The sequence below is a fragment of the Phyllopteryx taeniolatus genome, chromosome 14, assembly GCF_024500385.1.
Source record: "Phyllopteryx taeniolatus isolate TA_2022b chromosome 14, UOR_Ptae_1.2, whole genome shotgun sequence".
NCBI lineage: Eukaryota > Metazoa > Chordata > Actinopteri > Syngnathiformes > Syngnathidae > Phyllopteryx > Phyllopteryx taeniolatus.
In genome coordinates, this window is record NC_084515.1 from 9052834 (window position 1) to 9068503 (window position 15670).

The 15670-nt window shown below is 38.9% G+C and overlaps 1 long non-coding RNA gene across 2 annotated transcripts in view; it reads left to right on the forward strand.

Moving 5' to 3' along the window:
- The first annotated feature begins 3884 nt into the window (after window positions 1–3884).
- Window positions 3885–15670, forward strand: part of LOC133489510 (uncharacterized) — a 55258-nt gene continuing 43472 nt past the window's right edge. For both annotated transcript variants that reach the window (XR_009791944.1, XR_009791943.1), the window contains exon 1: window positions 3885–4136. This is a non-coding gene — a long non-coding RNA (uncharacterized LOC133489510). The remainder of the gene's footprint in view (window positions 4137–15670) is intronic.

A 15670-nucleotide genomic window follows, 5' to 3' on the forward strand; every position in this document is an offset into this window, starting at 1 on the left:
GCTGGCAGGAACAGACAGCTGCCTCTGATGATCGCAAGGAAGGGTGGAAACATGGAGAAGTGTGGGTCATCGGCAGGCTGGAATCTCCTCCCGCGAGGCCCAATCAGGATCAATAACACACCACACACGCACACGCGCGCACACACAAACACAACACCGGGAAGCAGTGATGCCTCCACAACTTGATTTGTGTTGGCATTGGCACGTTTAAAAAGTAGTAATCAAAAGTATCTAATAAGATCCAGTGCTATAGCTGACTCAAACAGATAAAATACAGTAAATAAAACAGTAATAACTTTTTTTCACTGAGATTTCTTTTTATTGTGGTTGTAGTTCAATCAATATATCTCAGTGAATTTTTTTTTCATTCTGATTTTTTTTTACAAAGGATAAATAATTAATACCTGTGAGTGTTGTTATATTTTCTGTGTACACGTCTTGCTCCACCATTTGTGTTCAAATGTTTGTTGCTTAATGGGTTATAACACTATGACCCACATGTCGGCGTTGCAATTCTACACTACAACCACAATACAATAATAACAATATTGCCAGAAAGATCCCTGTCTGACTGTCAAAAGTGATCATTATATTTCTTGGTAAATAACCCAAATTTTGTTTGAAGATTCTTTTTGTGCGAGTGTATCTAATGTTGCGGCCAGTGAGCGTACGCCCACGCATGTCAGCATCTCTTCAGAGTAAAACACAATGACATCCCACACTTAAATTGGTTGTAATTAAGACCGAAAAAAAAAAAAATGGCAATGGCCACCAGAGACTCGGCGACATTCCTTCACCATTACATGGTAACTGATCTTTGGTGAGTGGACGCCCGGGGCGTGCAGGGGCGTTTCAACCTCTCGCTGACCCCGTACGATCTAAGTTTACAAAGTGGTGACGAAACGCAAACCACAGTCTGCAGAATTAACTTCAATTGCGCAGCCGGGATTGTGAAAGGAGATGGGGGCACTTTAAAAGACAACACACGCTTCTAATTTGTGCGTGCACACACACGCACACTCATAATGCAAAATACACTTATTACTTTTTCCAACCTCTGCAGATGACGAAACATTGTAAGAGTGTGTTTATAGTGTCGTGACCTCCTCAAGTTTTTAATTTTGGTTCTTCCAGTAATCGGCATTTAGAAATTGCACATTAGTTAAAAAATTTGCTTCACCGCAAACATTTACATTTAGATTTAACATTTAGACTTTACATTTCAATGAGTATTTAAAGTTTAGATATAACATTCAAATTTAAGAGTTAACATTTAGATGTAATGTTCACATTTAGATTTAAGATTAAGCTAAAACATTAGAATTATATTTATCATTGAAATTTAGATTCATCATCATTTGCCATTTAAATTCATTTGCCATCTATATTTAAAAATGTTAAATACTACTACTAATAATAATGCCATAGCATTTAAATTTCATATTTCACTTTTAGGTGTGACATTAACCATTTGGATTTAATTATTTAATTAATCTCTAAGTTGATAAATATTGTCATAAATGTGCAAAACAAAATCTCAAAAACTCAAACTCAAAAAGTTTTTTTTTAAACATTGTAAGAAGCTAATGTGTTGCAGTTATTCTCAGTATTAGCTGCTTAGAAATGGTACCCCATAAAGTACAAGTTGAATCAGTACTTCTACTTATACCAGGGTCTTTTTAGTATCTGTACTTCTACTCAAGTACAGAGTGCAAATACTTTTGCCACCTCTGTTGATTAGCAGCTCGATACCATCAGATTCGCCAAAGGGAAGGGTGAAAAAAGGAATTCATTTACACATGCTCTTCATGCAATGTATTAAATCAGCAGGGTCAAAGGTTTGTGAGGACGGACAGCGCTTGTCTAATTGAAACTATCCGCTCGGAGAGGTTGTGGCAGGGATCCCTGGGGCAGTGGGGACCTGCTTCCACTTCCTATGTCATAATTGCCTCACCCTCTTTTAGAAGTGGGGGTCACCACGTAAACCACCCTCCAAAAAGTAATTGTCTATGAGAAATTGTGTTGTATTCTGGTGGCTTTTTGAGGGTGTACACAACAATGTGCATACACAACAAAGTGTTTTGCTTGAACTTATGCATGCAAATATAGAAACACTAATTCATATGTTAAAATAACAGATTGAGTAAAAACTAATGAATTGTGTTAGGAATGTACTAATGACTATACAGTATAACTGGGCATAAAACATTTTGATTTTAACTTTATGTCTTCCTGAACTATTGCTCATTAACTACATTGCATTAAACTACAGGTAGACTTCATACAAATGACTCGGTATACATTTGTGCTCTAATGAGCTTAGTTTCTTTTCTATTGAAGCTCTTATTAACTATCCAAACAATACAGAGAGGGCAAAAAAAGAAATGTGTCCTGGTTTTCACCTGTCATGAGTATGCCCTGTGTTTTTTAGCCTTACAATATCTATTGTAAGGTTACATAAAATTGCAAAGTCATTTTTTTCCAATATCATGCAGCCCTATGACACATATACTATAGACCACACTCACATTCAAACCTACTGATGCATGTTTTTTGAATGTGGGAGGAAGCCGGAGTACATGGAGAAAACCCATGCAAGCTGCGGGGAGAACGCGCAAACTCCACACAGAAAGGCCGATACAGATGAGTCGAACACAGAATCTCTTCACTATGAGACAGCCATGCTAACCACTTTCTCACATTGCTGCCTTGCGCCGTCATATTTTTACAAAAAGTTTTGTATGGCCCTCAGAGGAAAATAGCGTGGGGACAACCCATGTAAACATGGGGGAACAGATGTGCTAACCACATTCTTTAAACTAATTATACAGCATAAAAATGGCCAAAGTGAGAATCGTCCTATTTGCAAGATGAGCTGATTTAACTTTTGATGATGACTTAACAAGGAAAGGAGTGCACAGATGGCCATAGTATTTGGCTTTCTGTGCCGGCCTAAACAAACAGAAACAGTGACCCACATTTACAACCTAAATTCTAATATTTGCTCCATGGCATTGTATTAATTTAGTCATAACAGTCATTTCCTTCATTTCATAAAATTTCTCTTCGCTGCACTGCTTCCAGTGTGTGTATGTGGACGTTAAGATTTTTTTTGTCCAATCAGATTTCAGCTTCTACGTGTTGCCATGTTATATTAGCAATGGCACTGTTTCTTTCCATCCATCCATCCATTTTCTGAGCCGCTTCTCCTCACTAGGGTCGCGGGCACTGTTTCTTTCACCAATCAGATATCATACTGTCCTCACAGGGCCAGCTGGCTGGCCCACAATAACGTCAACTGTCCTTTGATTCTTGGTCAGATCAAGCCAAGTTCGACCAACAAAACACATCTATCGCCATCTTTATACATGAATAACTTTAATAATTAGTGTCTCTGGTGAGCATGATGTATTTCATTCATTTTATGTTGTTGGACAAATATTGATTCTGAGCTGCTCCAGTCGATGTACATGCTGCAGTTGCAGCAGTTGTGTGTTGTTATGTTTGCGTTTTTGTTTACCATTTGGTGATTTCTATAATTGCAACGTGATAGTGGTGGTATAAAGAGGTGGATGAAGTCGGCTAAATCCCCACTGAACGTCGAGCTACCAAATGCACGGCCTGCCACTGCGTAATATAGTCCAAAAATAGTGAATAATTTATGTTAGATACCTTTAAAAAAAAAAAAAAAGAAATGTGATATTTTTTAATTTTAAATGCATACAGTCTTGGAAACAAACAGAAAACTTCAATCAATGGGAGAATATTTTTGATATGAACAGAACATGCAGGCCACCTGTATTCTCTTTTCCAAAACAGGTGAAATAGCGCCCCTCTGGCTTCCAACGACAAAGTCTGTAGTTTTCCAAAGCTTTGTGGTGAAAGGTGATAACTGCAGGTCGAATTCACGTCCAAGGAGATTTGAGTACGCTCGTACTGTCGGCGTCCCGTTGAAGTGATAATAAAAGCAGTTGCAACGTCGTCGAGCCAACACTAAATAGTCAACATGTTGTGATATGAATCATGCTAGGGCTAGCTTGTTAGTAATTGTTTTTAATGGACCTTCTTGCTGGTTAGCTGAGGAAGCTAATTAGCCGCCATGGCTACTCAACGAGAGAAAAAAAGCTTCAGACAGTGTAAGTCAATATATATATATATTTTTATCCTTTGTGAATTATTCTTCAAAGCGACACATAATACACTTATTGTGTAGTGGCCACACAAATAACTCGAAAGTTCAAATGAACAGCCACGTCTTTTAGTGCAGTGTTCCCCACAATTTATCGAGCCAAGACATATTTTACAGCCGAAAAATCTCCGATTCAGATTCTTGGCCCCCCATACATACAGCAAGCCTCTTGAAGGGCCTCTATCTTGTATTATTCTAGTTCACTTTTCTAATTTCTGCTCATTCATTTTTTTCTTTTTGACCAGGAAAAATGCTTTTAAAAAAAAATATATTTTATATATATATATATATATATATATATATATATATTACTCTGGTAGATTTGTATTGCCCTTAAAGTAACAGGGAAAAGTGTAGTAAAAGTGTAGCTGTAGCCTGATTCACTCCCTCTACGTGATTGACAGAGAACGTTATGCTGCTGGATTTACATTGCAGGTCCAAGTGGCCAATTCCAATTTACTGTTTCTATTCTACCCGTTTCTTTTCCCCCTCTGACTGTCTGTTTCGATGTACATTTCAAGTGACACATATCCGATATGCATGTGTTTACATTCACGGAACACGAAACAAGCAGAATGTGGAGACACCCAAATTGCATGTAAAGGGTCAACACATTTAGACAACATTTAAACCTTGCTTAATGGCATATGCTTTCACCGCAGATTCGATTTACAGTGTAAAAGGTACTGCATAGAACATTTGAAATCATGATAAAAGTCTTATTTCATTTAAAATAACGTATTTATTCTGGTTATATCTATGCTCTAAGAGAAGTACAATAATACCCCTACTACCGTGAATAGTGATAACTATAAGTCATTGATTCTTTAACCTTAACCACAAACTATGATCTAAAACAGCTTAACGTCATTTCAAGCTCATCAGACAGAATTACCCTTAAAAATAAATGGCTTGCAGGGGCTTTAATATTTTAAAAAAATGCACCTGAAGTGAAGACTCTCCACTAACAACCCTGGCTCCTCTCTGACATATAAAGTTTGAATCTTAGTCAAGATGCATCACTTCTACATATTTCCTTAAGATCACTTCTTATTTAGATAGGGCGTTGGCCCCATCTTGTGGCATCTCGGAGCGTTATAAAAAGAGCACCAAAAATGTGAATGTGGAGTTTTTTTTTATTTTATTTTTTTATAGCATAATAGCTATAAATAGCATAATTTATAGCATAGCATAATAGCTTTAAAAATGTATCATAATGTTTTCTGTTTTATGTACAGGACTTAGTTTCAACTGTGATTTTCAAAGTGCTCTCTCAATAAAGTTGAGCTGAGTACATACTGATTGACAGTACAGAAGACAACCGGTTAGGAGGTCTGCCTCACAGTTCTGAGGTTCGAGGTTTGAATCGCTGCTCCAGCCTTCCTGTGTGGAGTTTGCATGTTTTTCCCCATGCTTGTGTGGGTTTTCTCCAGTTTTCTTCTCCCAAATAATAAAAAAACAAAAACATGCATGTTAGAGTCAGTGAAGACTTTGAATCGTCCATAGGTGCAACCCTAATGAGACTGAGCAGTATAGAAAATGGATGGTTGGATGATTATCTTTTTTTTTTTTTTTTTAACCGTTATTGTTTTTTTTTTTTTTTTTTTAAACATGCATGGCCATTAAGAAGTTGATATACTGAAAACATTGCCAGTCTCTTAATCGAAATTTTGGCGACACTTTGACTTAGGAATGGGTTCATTCAAAGAGAAGTTTAAAAAGTCTTTTATTGTCATGGATTTACATGAGCATGCATTTATTTCATCCCGCAAGCGCACACCATTAGTGACAGACAAGAACAGTGAAGTCCATCAATCGTCGGGGGTTTCCCCCCAAGGCCGGACCCACGATCACCACATCCGACCAGTCAGGGCACCAACCCCGCCGCCAACATAAAACCTGTCGTGTACCAGGGTATCCGCTCCCCCCAACCAGTCCTTGCTGTGCCCTGTCCAAAGATCCTAGTGCAGGCTCCTCGCGCGGACCCGATCCAATGGGAGGCAAGTCCCAAGCCGCCTAGCGCCAGCCCTATGCTTACGCCTTACCAAACACCCCGGCCCGTCGAGCTTGACCCCAGCGCACAACCCGAGCGTCTTGGCGGGGGCGGATCCGCGCCAGAATGCTCGCTCTCACACGGCCCCAGCCGCACTCCCTATCATCCCAGTCCAGCCGGCTCCATGAATTATACAGCCGCACCACACGACGTTGTTCCACTATCCGAGGCCGCCTATGCCGACACCAACCCGCCAGGGTCGCCAGGCCCTAGCACCCCCCCATCCCTGCTAGACCCTACCCCTTGGTCTCCACGGCCGCCAAACCAACCCCCCCAACCCCCCGACCCTCACCCCCCACCCCACCCCCTTAGCCCGGCCCACACCCCCCCCACACAACGCCCTATCCTACATGCCCCGCAACTACCCGGGGGGTGCCGCCAACCCCCAACCAGCCCTGACCAAGCCCAACCCCGCGCGCCCCAACCCCCCACACGCCAACCAAGACCCCATCACATGCCCCCAGTCCGCCAACCAGTGCCCCCGCCACACAACACGAAATGATAAAGCAAAGAACCAGCCCGCACGGCTGAGCCCCTTTTACCGGCGCCCCACCCCCCATTGAGCCTGAACGACGCACGGCCCCTTCCCCCCACATCAAGCTCAACCGACTAAACAGAACCACACGCCTGCGCCTGCACTAGCGGCGGACCCCCCCCGCAATGCCAAACCATAGCCCATTTAAAGGTAAGATGTACCATCCTCATAATGGGCAAATATACCCGCGCCGCCTACAGAAACAACGGACTGGGGGGGCTCCCCCCCATCCCAAGCCCGGTCGCCCCCCAGTAGAGCCGCAGCTGATGCAGAACTCAGGCCACACCAGGTCACTGGGCCTCGCCCGCCCAGCTAAGTAGTTCTGGTACTGAACAACTAGATTGGCTTCCAGTAATTGCCATTACTGTGTGTGTGTGTGTGTGTGTGTGTGTGTGCGCGTGCGCGCACACGTGCATGTGTGTACCTTTTCCTTCCTTTGTGGTCCCATTGTCAGCCCCTCCTTCAGCTACCAAAAAAAGACATTATTTTGTTTCATTCATTTATTTCCTTTCATAAAAAGCCGGACATGTCTTCGTCGGCAAACTGCCTTTAGTTGAATACTGGCACAATGGTGAACAATGTGTGAAGTACAGGTGTGGGAGGTTACCTGTTTTGGGTGAATCAAACCAAGAGAAAAACGTCATTTGATTTAATAAAGTTAATCTTATAGCAGGGCTTTACATTATTTACATAAGAAATAACTCCTGAAACCCTGAACATTTTAGTTGAATACTGGCACAATGGTGAACAATGTGTGAAGTACAGGTGTGGGAGGTTGCCTGTTGCGAAGGACTCTTAAAAGCAAACAAAGAGAAAAACGTCATTTGATTTAATATAGTTAATCTTATAGCAGGGCTTTACATTACATTTACATAAGAAGAAATAACTCCTGAAACCCTGAAAATTTTAGTTGAACACTGGCACTGGCAGATAATTGTTATGATGTACAATATGAAAAGAACAGGTGTGGAAGGTTACCTTGTCCACCGGGAATCTCTTCCAGAGCTGCACAATAAAAGATAAAAGCATGTTATTACTTAAATACGTTCAGGCAATCGTTAAAATTGCTTGAAAAAGACTAAAATGGCTTCGCCAGTGAACTGCATTGAACTGCCCTTTGATTGTTATGGTGTACAATGTGTGAAGTACAGGTGTGGGAGGTTACCTGTTTCGGGTGAATCTTAAAAGTAAACAAAGAGAAAAACGTCATTTGATTTAATAAAGTTAATCTTATAGCAGGGCTTTATATTATTTACATAAGAAATAACTCCTGAAACCCTGAACATTTTAGTTGAATACTGGCACAATGGTGAACAATGTGTGATGTACAGGTGTGGGAGGTTACCTGTTTCGGGTGAATCTTAAAAGTAAACAAAGAGAAAAACATCATTTGATTTAATGAAGTTAATCTTATAGCAAGGCTTTACATTATTTACATAAGAAGAAATTACTCCTGAAATCCTGAACATTTTAATTGAATACTGGCACAATGGTGTACAATGTGTGAAGTACAGGTGTGGGAGGTTACCCGTTGCGGCGGAATCTTAAAAGTGAACAACGCGAAAAACGTCATTTGATTTAATAAAGTTAATCTTATAGCAGGGATTTACATTATTTACATAAGAAGAAATAACTCCTGAAACCCTGAACATTTTAGTTGAATACTGGCACAATGGTGAACAATGTGTGATGTACAGGTGTGGGAGGTTACCTGTTTCGGGTGAATCTTAAAAGTAAACAAAGAGAAAAACATCATTTGATTTAATGAAGTTAATCTTATAGCAAGGCTTTACATTATTTACATAAGAAGAAATTACTCCTGAAATCCTGAACATTTTAATTGAATACTGGCACAATGGTGTACAATGTGTGAAGTACAGGTGTGGGAGGTTACCCGTTGCGGCGGAATCTTAAAAGTGAACAACGCGAAAAACGTCATTTGATTTAATAAAGTTAATCTTATAGCAGGGATTTACATTATTTACATAAGAAGAAATAACTCCTGAAACCCTGAACATTTTAGTTGAATACTGGCACAATGGTGAACAATGTGTGAAGTACAGGTGTGGGAGGTTACCCGTTGCGGCGGAATTTTAAAAGTGAACAAAGCGAAAAACGTCATTTGATTTAATAAAGTTAATCTTATAGCAGGGCTTTACATTATTTACATAAGAAATAACTCCTGAAACCCTGAACATTTTAGTTGAATACTGGCACAATGGTGAACAATGTGTGAAGTACAGGTGTGGGAGGTTACCTGTTGCGAAGGACTCTTAAAAGCAAACAAAGAGAAAAACCTCATTTGATTTAATATAGTTAATCTTATAGCAGGGCTTTACATTATTTACATAAGAAGAAATAACTCCTGAAACCCTGAAAATTTTAGTTGAACACTGGCAGTGGCAGATAATTGTTATGATGTACAATATGAAAAGAACAGGTGTGGAAGGTTACCTTGTCCACCGGGAATCTCTTCCAGAGCTGCACAATAAAAGATAAAAGCATGTTATTACTTAAACACGTTCAGGCAATCGTTAAAATTGCTTGAAAAAGACTGAAATGGCTTCGCCAGTGAACTGCATTGAACTGCCCTTTGATTGTTATGGTGTACAATGTGTGAAGTACAGGTGTGGGAGGTTACCTGTTTCGGGTGAATCTTAAAAGTAAACAAAGAGAAAAACGTCATTTGATTTAATAAAGTTAATCTTATAGCAGGGCTTTATATTATTTACATAAGAAATAACTCCTGAAACCCTGAACATTTTAGTTGAATACTGGCACAATGGTGAACAATGTGTGATGTACAGGTGTGGGAGGTTACCTGTTTCGGGTGAATCTTAAAAGTAAACAAAGAGAAAAACATCATTTGATTTAATAAAGTTAATCTTATAGCAAGGCTTTACATTATTTACATAAGAAGAAATTACTCCTGAAACCCTGAACATTTTAGTTGAATACTGGCACAATGGTGAACAATGTGTGATGTACAGGTGTGGGAGGTTACCTGTTTCGGGTGAATCTTAAAAGTAAACAAAGAGAAAAACATCATTTGATTTAATAAAGTTAATCTTATAGCAAGGCTTTACATTATTTACATAAGAAGAAATTACTCCTGAAATCCTGAACATTTTAATTGAATACTGGCACAATGGTGTACAATGTGTGAAGTACAGGTGTGGGAGATTACCCGTTGCGGCGGAATCTTAAAAGTGAACAAAGCGAAAAACGTCATTTGATTTAATAAAGTTAATCTTATAGCATGGATTTACATTATTTACATAAGAAGAAATAACTCCTGAAACCCTGAACATTTTAGTTGAATACTGGCACAATGGTGAACAATGTGTGAAGTACAGGTGTGGGAGGTTACCCGTTGCGGTGGAATTTTAAAAGTGAACAAAGCGAAAAACGTCATTTGATTTAATAAAGTTAATCTTATAGCAGGGCTTTAATGTCACTCATATAGTGACATATATTACAGAGAATCATTACACAGATTGAAATATTTTGAGCCTTTGTTTCTTGTAATTTTGATGAAAACCCAAAATTCAGTGTCTCAGAAAATTTGAATATAATGAAAAAGGTCAATATTGGAAACTATTGGGTGTTACTCCCTAATCAGCTAATTCACTCAAAACACTTACAAAGGTTTCCTGAGCCTTTAAACGGCCTCTCAGGCAATGTTCACACTGCAGGTCAATTCAGATTTTTTTGCCCAATGTGACATGTCTTAAATTCTTTCATGTCACTGTGAACAGTACTTCTCCTTTTCCTTTCGGCTTCCGTGAATGTGAACACATGCATATCAGATATGTGTCTCTTGTCGCCACAGCTCATCATCCTTTTCCATGTAAGCCTATCTCCTGCATCCTCCTCTCGAACACCAACTGCCCTCAAGTCTTGCCTCACGACATCCATCAACCTTCTCTTTGGTCTTCCTCTAGCTTTCTTGGCCGGCAGCTCCATCCTCATCATCCTTCGACCGATATACTCACTATTTCTCCTCTGGACGTGTCCAAATCATCGAAGTCTGCTCTCTCTAACTTTGTCTCCAAAACACCGAACCTTGGCTGTCCCTCTGATGAGCTAATTTCTAATTTTATCCAACCTGGTCACTCCGAGAGCGAACCTCAACATCTTCATTTCCGCCACCTACAGCTCTGCTTCCTGTTGTCTCTTCAGTGCCACTGTCTCTAATCCGTACATCATGGCTGGCCTCAGCACTGTTTTATAAAGTTTGCCCTTCATCCGAGCAGAGACTCTTCTATTACATAACACACCTGACACCTTCCTCCACCTGTTCCAACCATCTGCAAACATCATGGTCCATGGGGATTCAAGTCTAACCTCATCTGTCAGCCTATCCATCACCACTGCAAACAGGAAGGGGCTCAGGGCTGATCCCTGATGCAGTCCCACCTACACTTTAAATTCGTCTGTCAAACCAACAGCACACCTCACCACTGTTCTGCTGCCCTTGTACATGTCCTGTATTACTCTAACATACTTTTCTGCCACTGCAGACATCCGCATGCAGTACCACAGATCCTCTCTGGGTACTCTGTCATAGGCTTTCTCTAGATCAGGGGTGCCCAAACTTCTTAGCTCAGGGGCCACATTGATGTAAAAAAATTGTCATGCGGGCCAGCATTAATTTTACATGCTACCGACAAGGGGAATGCTTTTTTGTATTTATTTTTATTTTACTTTGTTTTACTATGTTGTCTGCTGCTAGGTAGATATGATAACTGCCTGACCTGGATAAATGAAGGTTAAAATAAAAATTAATGAAATGCAAAATAAAGTATTTTCATGAAATTTGACTCAAACTCAAACTTTATTCATCAGAATCAACAAACAACATGTTTGCATTAATGTGAAGGGTGATACTGAGATCTCGACTTCAGTAAATGGGGCAGGTCTGGCTCAAAAGCGATGGTTTTAATGCGCAAGATGTCACGCAGGTGGGAGTCACTTAGTCTTGTCCTCACGTGGTTCTTATTCATGTTCATGACTGAGAATGTCTTCTCACACAAGTATGTCGAGCCAAAAAAGCTCAACATTTTCTTAGCAAATGTACGAATCTCTTGGAACCTGTCTTTATCCAGCTGCTGGTAAAAGTTGACAAGAGGGAGTTGTTGGTACCGGCTGCGACACTCCGTGTCACACTGCAGCTCAATGAGCTCCAACTGCAGGTGGGCTGGAACGTCACTGAGATCCACGGAAACGGGAGAAGAAAAAAGCGTGATCTCCTTTTCAATAGTTGCAAAATCCCTGAAACGCTGTTGAAACTCCTCAGTCAGAGATGAGATGTTTGCGGCATACCTCCTCATTTGCGCACTGATATTGTGCGCTGGAAAACAGGTCATTATTTCTTGCAGAGATTGCAAATGTGCGGTATTGGGCTGCGTTTGTGACAGGTGGGTTTTGAAAAGTAGCTCGTGTTCTGTTTGTTAAGATGTTGGGTTATGTCAACTAAAAGTGGACTGAGGCCGGAGTCGTGGAGAGGCACAGAATCCACGTTGCTTGAAGTCCAGTGTGAAGTTTCCACAGTCAGTGATGATTTGGGGTGTCATGTCTTTTGCTGGTGTTGCTCCATTGGCCGTTTTCTGAAGTCCACAGTCAATGCAGCCACCTACCAGGAAATTCTGGAGCACTTTATGCTTCCTTCTGCTGACAAGCTCTATGGAAATGCTGACTTTATTTTACAGCAGGACTTGGCACCTGCCCACAGTGTCAAAGATACAAAATGTTGGTTCCATGACCATGGAGTTACTGTTGTTGATTGCCCAGCAAACTCCCCTGACCTGAAACCCATAGAAAATCTATGGGCTGTTGTCAAGAGGAAGATGAGAGACACCAGATCCATCAACCTGAAGGCAGCTACCAAAGCAACACTTGCGCAGTCCCTCAGGCTGATCACATCCATGCCATAGAAAACAACATACTTTTCAGAAGCCTGACATTTGTGCTTATAACATGCTTTTTTGATTGTTCTTATCCATCCATCCATTCTTAATACCGCTTATCCTGTTCAGGGTCGCAGGGCACATATAGACACGGACAATCATTAGCACTCACATTCCTGCACTGAAGTCAGGCGAATGTAGCACTTCACCATCAGTGACTCTGATTGCTCTTAAGTGATGGTGTAATTTTCCGAGACACTGAATTTTTGGTTTTTATTATCTGTAATCCATAATCATCAAAATAAAAACAAATAAAAGCTTGAAATAGTCCACTCTGTGTGGAATGAATCTATATCAAATAACAGTTTCACTTTCTTAAATGACTGACAAAAAATATTGAACTTTTATACAATATTCACTTTTTTTTATGTACCTCTATTAACATAATAAGAATAACTCCTGAAACCCTGAAAATTTTAGTTGAATGCTGGTATTCTGGTGTACAATGTGTATAGTATGGGTGCGTGTATGTTACCTGTGACTCCGGAATCGTGAAAGAGAAAAAACATATTGTTTATTACATTTTAATTTATGATTGTATTTAATTTATTTGACTGCTTTATAAATTTGGTGAAATAAATGTTAATATTATAACAGGAATTGACATGATTTACATAATAAGAATACCTCCTGAAACCCTAAAAATTTGAGTTGACTACTGGCATACACTGGTGTACAACGTGTAAAGTACAGTAATTTCTCCTGTATAATGTGCACCCATGTTTAATACGCACACCCAAAATTGACCTCAAAATTCTGAAAAACCCTTCTACCCATATGATCGAAACATGAAATATCTGTATTTTGTTCGTTTTTTTCAAATAATTATTAAAGTTAAGCACTTTATTTGAACACCTAATACTTTTTATAATTTACTTGCTCTTATTTTGAATTTCACAGCCCTACTTTTATTGAGTAAATTAGAAAACACACAGTTGTGGTCATATGTTTGATTACCCAGGCAGAATTTGTAAGATGGGTACAATTCTTTAAAGAAAAGATGAAGGGCCAGGCGAAACACATTTAATTTTATTTTAATGGGATTCAAATTTAATGGTCAAGCATTTCAGAAAAGCATGATCATTAAACAAAACATAACCATGAAGAAATTAATGATGGTTGTTGTTCAGTCATATTTAAAACAACAAAAACAATATTTCACAAATACTGCCAACCTTTAAACCTTTGAGCACAACTGTACATATATGCAGTCATACCTACCCCTGTCATACTGGAATGAAAGTGTAGGCTACACCTTTTTTATAACCACTAAGTGGCGGTGGCATATTATAATGAAAGTGTACACCTTTCTCATAACCACTAGGTGGCGGTGGCATTTTCAAATGAAAGTGTAGAGCTTTTTCATAACCACTCGATGGCAGCATACATTTATAAAATGTGAAAGTTTTTTTCCATTTGTCCCTATACCTATGTATAATGCTCACCATTGACTTTTGACAATTTTTAAGGGGGGGAAAAATGCGCATTATACACGAGAAATTACGGTACTTGTTTGGGAGTTTATCAGTCAATGAGAAATGAAATAATAAAAAAAAAAAATAGTCATTTGTAGTATTCAGTGCCTAAATTAATATATTTTTCAGAGTTTTTACTTATTGTCAAAATTTTCCTTGACTGAGCTTATGAAATTTTTTTTCATAAACTGGATTTTTCTCATTTTCATGTGCTACTGTATATTAAGCCTTTAAAAAAAAATTAAATCAGAATAGTAACAAATACAATGTAATGTAATAAATCTCAAATATATACAGTTTTCATTTTCTGTAACTATACTACTACTGGGATAGGCTCCAGAGTCCCAGTGGCCTTGGAAAATGCATACAAGAATGTGGCAGTGGATGTTTCCTGTTGAAACAGTAGCACTAGAAACTCATTTATCTGGTGGCAGGAAGATGAACGACTAATACTGTTGCTATAACATAACTAAATTGAAATTATTGCTAAGATTCTATGCAGCAACTACAACAGGATTCAAATAGGTTTTGGACATATTGGCTGAAGATGTTTGGGTGGACGCAGTTGGGTGCTTAAGTGAGCTTCTCTTTGGTTGTTATGCTGTACAATGTGTGAAGTATACAATAGTTTTGAGATGTGAGAAGTTACCTGGTAGAGGGTTATCTGTTGGGTTGGGAACTTAGAAGGTAACAAAAGAGAAAAACATGTTATTTATTCCATTTTAATTTATGAAGGTATTTACTTTATTTTTGACTGCTTTAGGCATTTGGTAAAATAAATGTTAATCTTATGGCAGGGCTTGACATTTACATTATGAGAACAATTCCTGAAATTGAAATTTGAGTTGAATACTGGTACACTTGTGTACAGTGTGTTAAGTATTAGTGTGTGAGTTTATCAGGCAATGAGAAATGAAATAATTACAATATAAAATAAAACAATTTGTGGTTATCAGTGCATAAAATAAAATACTTTTCAGAGTTTTGACTTCTTTAAAATACATTTTACTCGACTGATCTTTAAAAGATTCTGAATATACTGGATTTTTCTCATTTTATTTTTTATTTCTTTCTCATTTTATTTTTCATTTTCAATATACTGTTAAAAAATCGGAATAGTAACAAATTCAATGTAATGTAATAAGTCTGAAATATACTCAGTTGTCATTTTCTGTGACTCATTCTCTAAATAAACTGGGATATCCTCCACGTTCCCAGTGACCCTGGAAAATGCATAGAGTACATGGATGCGGCAGTGAATGTTACCTTCTTGTTGCAACGTCAATTGCGCTAGAAAATTGAAAGAGAAATGCAATGCAATTTATTTGAGGAATCCAGGAAATACAATAGTGTGTGTACAATTTGCTGCTGTCGGGTGGAATCCTCATACCTCCAAAACCATCACTTTTCAGGAAACCACAAAAAAAGACATTTTGTTGAGCCATTAAC